Source organism: Lutra lutra, chromosome 3 (assembly GCF_902655055.1).
Source record: "Lutra lutra chromosome 3, mLutLut1.2, whole genome shotgun sequence".
NCBI classification, from domain to species: domain Eukaryota; kingdom Metazoa; phylum Chordata; class Mammalia; order Carnivora; family Mustelidae; genus Lutra; species Lutra lutra.
In genome coordinates, this window is record NC_062280.1 from 65,104,832 (window position 1) to 65,117,123 (window position 12,292).

General features: G+C 36.3%; 1 protein-coding gene across 5 annotated transcripts in view; it reads left to right on the forward strand.

The window, feature by feature from the left end:
* Nucleotides 1-12,292, forward strand: part of B3GALT1 (beta-1,3-galactosyltransferase 1) — a 541,267-nt gene that overhangs the window by 345,245 nt on the left and 183,730 nt on the right. For 3 of the 5 annotated variants that reach the window (XR_007125940.1, XM_047722211.1, XM_047722209.1), the window contains exon 3: nucleotides 7,810-7,866. The exons of 1 other annotated variant lie outside the window; for it this stretch is intronic. The gene's annotated coding sequence lies outside the window, so the exon portion shown is untranslated. The remainder of the gene's footprint in view (nucleotides 1-7,809; nucleotides 7,867-12,292) is intronic. One more of the 5 variants, XM_047722212.1, reaches the window with a different exon arrangement.

The following is a 12,292-nucleotide window of genomic DNA, read 5'->3' on the forward strand; positions in this document are numbered from 1 at the left end:
CTCCAAGTGGAAAATACCTCTGTAGTCTGATGTGCATTGCTTAGGTGATGGCTCTTTTACAGGGAGACACTAATGAGCTGATAAACCTACCAGATCACCAATAATTAAGTCTTGGGGCATTTCAGAGGGAGATAATCTCCTCTCTTCTCCCTACAGTGGAGAAAAAAATTCAGTCCTATCCTAGAATCAGAGCCTCAGCTGCTCTTTCTTGTGAATAATGACTAGTAGTGATGGTTCTTCAATTCCAGAAGTGAGTGGTACCTAATTCTAATTTTTATCAGGAAGTCTGTCTTGCTCTGAGTCTGGTCTTTCTGAAGAAAAGTTATTTTTTGGAAAAAGCCCTTGGCACACCACTGCCCTCCATATCATTGGCCCATTTCCAGGTAGAAGGTCCTCCTATTTGTAAGCTAAGTGACATTTCATAAACATAGCAATGCTTTTCCACAGGGACATTTGAAGTTTGTGCAGCATTTTGAGAAGTGCATTTTGTCACTTGACCACTTGGACCTTTCTTTTCTTATAGCTCTTCCTAAGTCATAACAAAGATTCAAATCCAGACATTATTACAGGACACTGCCTCTAATGTTGTTTTGTTTTCTCTCTTACTTGTGTACTACTATATGGAAGTAATGGTGGGTACCATGGAGTGTACCTGGCCTGTGTTTTGAGGGATCACAAACAGCCCAGTAGGTCAGGGAAAAATTTGATACAATTCAGATACATTCAAGTGAGATTCAGTAGAAGGAACAAGCCTGCTGTTCTTTATTTACAGTTCCTGTGGTATCTTGAGAGGAGATTTTATTATTGTGATTTGACTTCTCTGGTCTCAGAAGCCCGAGTACTTTCCATATTCTAATTGCTCGCATACTATTTCTAGAATAATTCATGAAGGAAACTGTGTGAATTAATAGCTATGAAAAATCTTTCAAAATACAATTTGTGAGCGTCTGGATCTTCTTTTTACTATTCATGTGAGTTTCCATGTGGCCAAAAGGTGTTGGCTATGCCTCTGTTAGCAGACTTCTAGGGACCTACCCTTATTTTATTGAAAAAGGAAACACTGATGGTGACATCTTATCAGAAGATCTTTATGTAACTAAAGCACGACCACTACCCGGCTAAATGTGACTGCAGGACGCTTTGCACTTATAAGGTACACTTTGTTTCAGAAAGATTAAAAACTGAAAATATGTGTACCTGACAATTGATGAAATAACATAATGAGGGAGAATTTCCTGGATTTCTCCATCACATTTACAGATTTGATAAATAGCCTTTGAAGAATTGTTCCTGATAGTTTGTCGTTGTTAATGCAATTTGTAGTCTTCAGATGTGTTTGATCAACTGGAAGGAAAAGAAAAAGGAGAGGCTATAATCTCTGGATTTTCCTCATTGTGCAATGGAGCTTAGATTATCAATGCAGAATGGACATTTACCATCATCACTCAAGCTACAAAAGAAATTAATTGAATAGGTGGGAAAATATTCCTTTAAATCTGGGAAGCAATGTTGTCACCCTCTTATCCCTCAATTACAATGTGTGAAATCTCACTAGTATTTTATTGAAGATGCTTTTATAGCTCTTTGTGTTTCATTAAACTCCAAAGCAATTCTTTATAATATACGATGGCAGGGGCTGAACTGCTGCTTGAGTTACTCTATGGTAACTCTCTCTAGCCCCAAGAGGACCAATCTGCACAGTTTGATTTCTTCAAACAGATGAAAAGTTCTGTCTGCTTGGAATGCCATCCGCCCCATTTAGGTGCTTCTAAACTGTTCTTCTCCAGCAGGATTTCTCAGTCTCTCTGCTACTGACATTTGGGACCATGCCGACGAGACCTATCCAGTGATCTGTAGTATGTTTGGCAGAACATCTTAGCCACTAGGTGCTAGAAGTACCTTCTCTACAAAAGTAACAGTCAAAAATGTCTCCTGACATTGCCAGAGGTCCCCTGGGACCCAAAATTGACAGGTTGAGAACAATTGTTCTAGAGTGCTCCTTTTAAAGCTAGAGATGCCCTGGAAGGAAAATGTCAGATATTTTCAGAATTTGTTCATACCCATATAATTATGATGATCAAATAAAACCAAAGGATGGACTAGCCGGGACTTATATAAAACCAGTAAAACCAATGCTTTCAGCTTATGAATACAAAATTGCAACATGAAGCTACATTATGAGATAATTTAGTTTCGAGGGTGGGTTTGAAGATGGGCAGGATGATGGCATATACTTTTCTCCCTCTCACACAATTTCTGTAAGGGAAAAACTGAAACTTTCAGATATGTGAGGAAACAGCCAAAAGCGCACCAAGTCGGTGTTACTCATCGTAGACAGTTTTGATCCTATATATATATTTTAAAGAGGGAGTAAAAAATTAAAACTTTTCCATAAAGAATGAAGACAAAGAGGGAAATAGTATTATTCAAATGAAAATGTTATTAAAATAAGGTTACTCCTACCCCATTAGTGTTTCGCTCCCATCCACATGAAATATTTGTCACTCAGATGCTTCCCCAGAAGTACATCTCTTTGTTATAAATAGCCTTATTTTTAGTATTCTTTAGTAATTCACTACCTCGCTATCACACCATGATTGCTCATGGTTTCTTTTTAAAATAACTGTTTTAAAAATATGTCCAAACAAAAACTGCATTCATTTTGCACATAGAGAAAGAAATCTCCAAGACATTGCCTAAGAAAAGTACTGTTCCTAAGCTATAGTATGAAAAGCCAAGTAACTTATCACCTGCAGCGGTCAATGCTCACGTGACACTAACATGGAATGGAATCCTCTCTCACATGAATTATTACACTAGTGCATTTACTAGTCTCCTTGCTTCCATCTTGCCCCTGAATGTTCATTCTCTTCCTTATAACAGAGCAATCCTGTTAACCATCATGGAGATTATGGAAATCCTCTGTGCAAAGCACTTCAGTGGCTCCCCTCTTACTAAAGAAAGGTACCATCTCTCTGGTTTCATCTTCTCTTCCTCTCCACCTTGGTCACTCCATTCCAGCTATATTGGTCTCCTCAGTGTTCTGAAATCATCAGCTCTATCTCAGGCATTTTATACCTGCTGGCATTTTTGCCTGCAGTCCTTTTCCAGGGACTATATATGCATTTCCTCATTTCCTTCAAATCTGCTTTAATGTCACTGTTCCAGTGAGGTTTCCTCCAATATTTAAACTTGCTATCTCATGCCCCTCCCCAAGCCACTACCCTTCTCCTTCTCTGTTTTTTTGTTTGTTTGTTTGTTTTTCCCTATAACATGTGTCTTTCTAATATATTAATTTCTTTTTGTTTTGGTTTGTATTCTCCACTCCTCCCAAGAACAAAAATAAAATTCAATAAAGACAAAGATTTTTTACTATTTGATCTCCTATTATATAACAAAAGCCTAATAAATAAAGGCTGTTAATATATATGAGTCTGATCTGTATTATAAAAATAAGTAGTAGGTATGAAAATAAAAATAATTTTCAAAGTATAAATTCAAAGACCAGGAAGTTTCAGGATTTCTTGACACTCAAGTTATTTTTTGAAGGATGGAGTTTCAAATTATATTTGATATGGTCTGTTTTTAAACCTTATTACCCTAAAAACCAGCAATCAGTCATTGAGAGGAATAATTTATAATTCAAAGAATTTCTCATTATGAAATATGAAATGTATTCAATGTTTTCTAAATCATCGTGTTTCTGAAGTGGATATAAATTTTGTGGAGAAATGCAAATGATTAGATTATTATCACTTGAATCAAGTTGAGAAAAAGGGATGGAGCTAAAATGTAATGCTTTAAATATTTTGTTTATTGAAAAACACACTGTGAGAGGACAGCTAATATATTACTAATATGATCCAAATGCAGGAAAAGATAAGTGTCCCAACTCAAGCCATCTGGCAGAAGGGGTCCCCTCTTACTTGAGAGAGGGTTGGCCTTTTTGATTCTATTCAGGCCTTCAGCTGATTGGCTGAGTACCATCCACAATAGGGAGGCAATCTGCTTTACTAGACTATAGATTAAATGATGTTCACATCCAAAATTACCCCCACAAACACACCAAATAATGTTTGACTAAATCTCTGGACACACTGTGGGTCAGTCAAATTAACACAAACTGGACTATCATATTGTGTTCCAAATTTCTTATTGAAGTTTTTTTTTTTCTAATAATGACTTTAGAATCAAACTATATACATCTTCATTGACTTCAAAGGTAAAAGCAATATGTTTTTTTTTTTTATTGTGTGAAAGAAATAGTTCAAAAACTTCTTGGGATGATATAAAAGTATATTTTAAAATATCTCTAAATGTTTCTCTACCAAAAACTCCCCATTTAAAGAAGAATGTAAATTCAGAGGAGGTTTGTGACAACTATAAGAGTATATTTCTGTTTCATTTTAAAAAATGGTGTAAGTGTAACATTTCTTTTCAAAGGGGGGCTTCTATATTAAACATTATTTTCATTTTTAGACAGCATTGGAAAGGAAATTATACACATTTCATAATTACCTTCTTGTAAGAATGACCATCAAATATGTAATGGCCCCAAAACAAATACATTGCCCCAACTTTGATTTTCTCAGAACTCCACAAATCTCAACTTCTCTATGAGCATATTTTCTTCAGTGCTCTATTTGTTCAACTGAGAGGTTTTTACTTTTTTTTTAATCTGTTGTTGACTTTAATCAACTTTTTTTTAAATTCCAGTGTAGTTAACAGATAGTGTTGTGTGTGTGTGTCTGTGTGTGTGTCTGTGTGTGTGTATAGTTTTGGGTATACAATACAGTGACTCAGCAGTTCCATATATTACTCGGTGCTCTTCAAGGTAAGTGTCCTCTTATTCCCTGTCACCTATTCACGCCTTCCCTTTCCTACCTGCCCTCTGGTAACCAACCTTCTGTTCTCTGTAGTTGAGAGTCTGTTTTTTGTTGTTGTTGTCTCTTTTTTTTTTCTGAGAGTTTTTTTTTTTTTTTTCATGAAATCCCTTGGTGTTGGAGTCATTATAATCTGTTTTTATTCATTTAACCCTAGAGAAAACGGGGTCTTAGTTTCTTTTCTGTATTTCTCTCAACTATCATAGTGGGGAAAGAGACCTGTGACTTGACACTAAAGCAAGAGTTGACCTGTATGTGGCAGTATTCAAACTGCGTAAGAGCTGATAAGTCATAGGTTCCAACCAATCAAAACACATGCCATAAATGTCCCTACGTGGATGCGCCTGAAGTCCTCAGTGGAATTTTGGAAGCTGTTGGCACATAAAGAAACCAAAACTGTCTACTAATTTAATTATGTCTATATAAATGTCACACTCTCTTTGGTATGTTTGGTTGGTTCTAATAAAGGTTCTAATAAAGATACACAATAAAAGAAGCCCAGCCCTCAGAAGGATAACAGTTAGCATTTGGGAAATACACATTCATAAAGAATTAGAAGAAAACTAGATCAAATATGGTGATTCCTGTAAAGAGACATGGGAGGATGTCTGGAGCATCTAGGGGGAAAGATCTCTTGGTACTGGAAGACCTCAAAAAATGCTTCATGTACTAGGTGATGACTTAGTATGAAAGGGAAAGAGGAAAATGAATGGAAAAAAAGCAGGCTTTCAATAAATGGTTAAATAAGTATTTGTTAATGTGGAGTACAAAAAAAAAAAAAACCCTGAAAGATAGAAAAAGTGCTATCCCAGGCAGAAAATAATTAGATCCTAAAATAAGAGAAACTGATACTAATTCTTATTGGAGATCAGAGTAATACTTGCTAGATTCTGTGATCCTGAGATAGAGGAACTGTTGTTCTCAGATTACATTCTGTAGTCCTTCCCATTTCCTCCCAATAAGCCCAGCACTTAGGGATACTCTTGAACAAAATTATCACCTTGCACACTATCTTGCTCATAGTGAATGAATATTTTCAAAATACATATTTCTAGAACCAAGACAGAAATCCTTGTATTGAGAATCCAGAAAGGGTCTAACAAATATTTTTTTTCAAGATACCAAATTGTCCAGTTAGAATTCTTAATAGCTACAAGAATAATCTACTTCAGAATTATCTAGTTAGATTTTTAGAATATAGTTAGAATATAATTAGATATTATGCTCTAGTTAGTTATCTAGGAAAGCCTTTTGGGGTGAACCATTTCTAAGGACCTCTGAATAATCAGAAAATGTGTCCCCCTTATTACACTGCTGAACAAAAGTTAAAAAATAACGACGGATTACTCTAACACTTGCTTTGAATGATTAATCCTAATAGGTAAATTAGAAGTTAGATATTAACTAGTCCTGAATTAAGCTTTGCTATTCTACCTATTCATGGAAATTATTGTTTTAATTAAAGACACAGCTGCAGTAAATAGCAATAAGTGGTCTCAGGATCCACGTGAACTACCAATTACCAGGATTTAGTATATATTGATGTAACTAATATTGGTGTTAAAAGAGGAAGGAAATTTACATTCATATTCAGGGTCTCTAGAACTGTGAATCAAATATTTTTACTTGTTGTTGAGATGGTGCCTGCCAACAAGTTGCTCAGAAATACCCATTAGAGTTATAAAGTAAGAATTTATCTTAGTTTATGAATGGAAAGTTAATGAGTAGAAAGCATGGCTTCTATCTCTCCCTCGCCCTGCTTCCTATCCCATTATAAATACACATCTTTTCTTCATTTTCTTTACAAAAAAATTAATAAACGTTCCAATTTATTTTATGTCAGCAAAGACTAATACTTAGAAATGTACTTGTGATATAAAATGATCAGTTAGCATGGGGCCACATCTGGACTAAAAAATATTTTGATGGCAGCCTCTAGAGAAGCTTTTTTCAAATAATAACTATGAAGCACATGAAGTAACCAAATAGTCCATGCTGAGTTCAATTTCTTCAAAGTTATATAGACCCAGGTTGACTCAAAAGAGTCTACCACATTTTGTTTTGGACATATGTAAATGATATGCTGGCAAATGCATTACTGATAAACTGACACAATTTGACGAAAACAACAGCCCAAAGAGATGAAAGATCAGAAAAGAAGATCAAGATTTGTCTGTTTTTTTAAGAAATTACGGGGTTTTTTTAGAAGATTTAGTATTTTGACTGTTTCCATGATGGCAAATTTGGAATATAATGAGTCATTGCATTTTTGTTATTATATGTACACAGAGTATATTACCAAATTATTAAGAATCAGCTGCCTCCCATACTAAAAGGCAGAGTTATATCACTTTCTGAATTACTTCTGACTGCATGTCAAAACAAGCAGCTAGTATGGGATCTGAGGCTGGAAGTGTATTTTCCCAAATTGCAGACATACAATAATCTCAAGCATCTTGCCTAGGACAGTGGTGTGGACCTGCCCAGTGAACCCCCTGCACATTGATGACTGGGGCTTTGTGTGGCACGCAGACAAGGCTCTTCTTGCTTTTGGAACACTACATCATCACAGCATGTGAATAAAAATGGCCTCTGCTTGGAACAGTTAAAGTCAAATCAAGAAATGAAATTGATTCCCTATCCAGTAGAGTGTAAGAGAAACTGAGTGGTTTGAAAATGCTGTTGTGTTACTCTGACACATTGACCCTCAACCCTGTCATACTCCAAGCTCCATTTTTATAGCAAATATTTTATGAGACATCTTTATTTGCCTCAAAGAAATTTCAATATAACCTCCCTGCACAGACTATCTCTCAAAGAAACAAATACAATGCCCTAGATATAAAGGGGAAATATATAAATGCCCTGAAGCCCAACTTCAGTGGGTGACATAATGAAGTAATCAAACACTTGCATGTCTCCCAAGGTAGACTCACCATGGGCTCATGGTGAATGTGGCAGCTACAAAGGCTGACTGATACAGGTGAGTGGATTGGAAACTCAAATGCCAAGAGCAGTGTTACTGCCTTGCAATGCTATTTTCCAAAACAGTGAACAACTCCTGGCAAATAAAAAACCTGAATAAAACCATTTTTCCTCCATACACACAGTAGTTCCATTCCTGATAAAATTCAGTGTATATTAAAACTGTGCCAAAAATGCTATGTGTTTTACCTTGTATAAAACTGTTAGGTTACAGGCTTCTGCAGGTGTTTTACTTTTGTGCATGAATCAAAGTCTTGTAAGATGGGCAACTGCTCTGTAAATGATAGGGTGTCTAGCGTACCTGGCCTCCGCCCACTAAATTCCAGCAGCACCCTGTCTTCATGACAACCCAAAGCATTGGCAGAGGTTCCCTGAACACCCATTAAGGGGTGGTACCGATGCTGTTTGAGGGTTGGGCCTGGCTTTCATCACAGGACATGATCATTCACTACTTCTGCCCCACCCCCATCCTGGGAAAGCCTAAACTATGCCAATACTGACTTCCTGTCCAGCAGAATAATGCTTAACAAGCCCAACATGCGAAGTAGTAAAAAAAAAAAAAAAAAAAAAAAAAAATTATCCCAAACTCTTTAAAAGTTTGTTCTCATAACTATGTGAAGAAAAAAATGTAAGTTTTAGAGGAAGCAGATAGTACTGATAGTGAAGAGCTTGTTTACAAGGTGAATATATGAGGCCTCTCAGTGCTAAATGTGCTCAGTTGTGGGGGAAATCCCTTGTCTAGCTTTTTCATAACCTCCTCCCCAACTTCCGTCAATTAATATCTATACAATATTTAGAACAGTTTCTACTTACGTTGTAAGTGATGCGTAAGCTTTGTATTCCCAAAGTTATTCCAAAATTCAGATCCGATCGAATTTCTTCCTGATCAGAAGCTTCGGTGAATCTTTTTGTTAAAATGCCAATAATTTTTGGGGTGCCTGGGTGGCTTAGTGGGTTAAAGCCTCTGCCTTCGGCTCAGGTCGAGATCCCAGGTTCCTGGGATCGAGCCCTGCATCAGGCTCTCTGCTCAGCATGGAGCCTGCTTCCCTTCCTCTCTCTCTGCCTGCCTCTCTGCCTACCTGTGATCTCTGTCTGTCAAATAAATAAATAAAAACTTAAAAATAAATAAATAAATAAAGTATTTTTTAAAAATGCCAGTAATTTTTAAGGAGCGGATCTTTTTCTTCAAACAAAAATCTTCCATGAAAATACAATGGAAGAAAGCGATAAAAGCAGTTCTGCTCTGGTTCGAACTAGGGAAGGGCCAGGCACGGTGCCCAGACCCCCATCTTCTAAGGGCAATCATCTCTCTGAGATGTTTCCTTCACACACCAAGATTATCTTCATCCTTTGTGTTCCCATTGCCCTCTGTTCTGCCACTCATCACAGTTTTCATAAAGGCAGCTGACATGGGCTGATGGCTTGCAATGGACGAGGGGCTTTTTTAATCCCTTTCCTGTTTTAACACAAGTCTTTCTTATTATAAACTGATGATATAAGTATTAATAGGGTCCCCATTTTACAGAGGAGGAAACTGAGCCCCACCCCCCAAAAAACTAAACAACTTTTCCAAGGTTGTTTCTGACTAGGAAGTGGAAACACCACAATCCAAATTTAGGAAGTTAGCTTGATCAGATTACCACACCTTCTTTTTTTATTTTTCTTACATTCTCTGTCTTCTACACCGGCAACTCCCTGAAGCTTCTGTCGATAAACCTCAAAATATGCTGTTGAAAGAATCAAAATGAGTTTTTTCTCCACGAGAGAGTGTTTAACTCAAAAATTCATGTATTGTTTACTGGCCTTCCGAGAACAATTTCTCTTTTTCCCCTGCTTTCATTACTTTCTCATAAAGGACTAAAACTAACAGTGTTAGACCACAGTACAGCACCATGCAGCTCAAATGGTAGCAGAAATGGAAAATATTTAAAAGTAATTCAATTAGTAGATTTATAATTGTTTCCTGAACCAACTTCATGTTAATATATTCAGCATCTTCATTAAATAAGGAATGTGTTTCATGTGATATATAGTTTTTGTGTTGCTATATTAAGTGATTTTTCCCCCATCCTAAAATATGGAATCGGGGTCCCTGGGGAGCTGTCTGTTAACCATCCAACTTTTGATCTCAGCTCAGGTATTGATCTTGAGGTTGTGAGTTCAAGCCCTGCATTGGGCTCCATGCCAAACATTAAAAAAAAAAAAAAAAGGTAAAATAAGGAATCAAAGTCTTTTTGGGGGGAGGGCTCTCTATATCTTTTTTTTATTTATTTTTTTTTTAATTGGGATATGACTGGTATATATCATTAGCTTCAGGAGTATAATGTAATGATTCAATATATGTATATATTGTGAAACGATCACAACAGTGAGTCTGGTTAATATCCATCACCACACTTAGTTACAGTCTTTTCTTTCTTGTGATGAGGACTGTTAAGATCTACTCACTTAGCAATTTTCAAATATACAACACAGGATTATTAACTATAGTCACCATGCTGTACATTATATCCCCATAACTTACTATTTCTAAGTGGAAGTTTGTGCCTTCTGAACAGTTTCACTCATAGGAATTCATAAAATATACATTTTTTTATATTTTTATGGGGATATATATTCATAAGAATGATTATATTTCTGCTTTTCCAAATACTTATTTTTAAATTTTTTATCTATTGTGTATCATTTCAAACATTTCCAGCCTTTTTATACTTATTCTTCGACTTACCCACTAATGCAATTACTTCCTTCTTCCCAATCTGTCTTAAATGAGGCCTATGTAGAACGTTTTTTAAAGATCTTATTTATTTATTTTAGAGAGAAACAGCATGAGCAGGAGGGGCAGAGGGAGACAAAGTGAGAGAATCTTAAGTAGACTCCACACTGAGCATGGAGCCCAATGCAGGGCTCGATCCCATGACACTGAGATCATGACCCAAGCCAAAACCAAGACTTGGACACTTAAGTATGGGATCATGACCCAAGCTAAAACCAAGACTTGGACACTTAACTGATTGAGCCGTGCAGGTACCTCTCCTCTGTAGAATTCTTTAAGAGTTTTCCTGAGCTTGAAATTTCAGATCTTCCTGTCGTTATGACCCCAATGGGTCTCAGGCTCCAGCAGCTGCTGATTCTGCTTTTGAATAGCTGAATGACACTGAACAAAGTTACCCATCATCTCTGAGCACTGCTTTTCTCACCTGTAAAACTGGATTATAATTGTCGCTAACTCAAGATCTTTAAAATGCTTAACTCAATGAGTGGCTCAGTAAATGTATGTTAAATGCTCAGTAAATGTTAGTTATTTTTAACTTTCATATTTATCTTGGGGGGAGAAGCTGTTTTTTAAAAGTATCTCAACTTTCTATTAGACTGAGTATCCTTTGTCACTTCCCTTGTGGCAAGTAGCATATATTTCTTTTTAGTTTCCTTTTATTGATAGAATATATTTTCTGAGATTGGTCTTGCTAATTCATAAGCATATGAGTTCGTTCTACTTAATAAACCATATAAATGTCCAAATTACCTTTTTTTTCTCCTCTGTTCTTTGGTGAAACCTTGGACCTGGCATTTTCTAAATGCTAATTGCTTTCTTTTCTCACTCTGGTAATTCATTTCAAATACAAACTTTTAATGAAGAATTAGTTTTACATAAATATTTTGTGAATGAAAAATATCATATACAAAGCTAAGCCTTTTTTTGGATGCCGGGAATAGATTTTTATATAAGCATCTGTGATTTAGAGTTGCCATATTGTAAAAAACTCAGGAAGAAGGTTTTTCTGTTTCTTCAGTTAAGGAGGCTGATGTGTAAAAAGTTATACACAACAAGTCAATCTGGTCAGATGTTTTGTGTTTCAATTCAGAAATACACATTTCAAAACACAGAGAGTGAAAGTAAAAGGGGTGAGAGTGGGGTTGTAGGGGGATGGCGCTTCGTGTGCTCTCAGAAGCACACAGCAGACTCTAATAGTGCTTTGCATGCTGCTTGGGAGCAGGCAGGAAGGCAACCTTTCTTCTGGCTTAATAACTAAATAACCAGGTCTCCAAAGCATTTGGGTCACAAGATGAGGATATTTTTAAAGGGGTAGGGGGAGGTGGGGAATTGAAAGCCTATTCGTTCCATTTTTATCTTATTTTTATCTTATGTTGTTTAAGTATTTTTCCAATATCCTCCAAATTTATGAATTGTGAAAGAACTAGGTATTTATGATTCATGTGATTTTTTTTTTTTATGAATGTGATTTTTAGTGAGTGAAATAGCTATCTTGAGAGGTGAAGGGACTTGCCTAAACTGAGGCTGTAGAAAATGTCAGGGGCAGAGCTCTAATGCACACGTGGAGACATTTCTCATATCTTCCCTGATTATTGGTGCATAGTTATTTCTTTCTACGAACTGAAAATGTTAAGAAGTGTTTCTCATT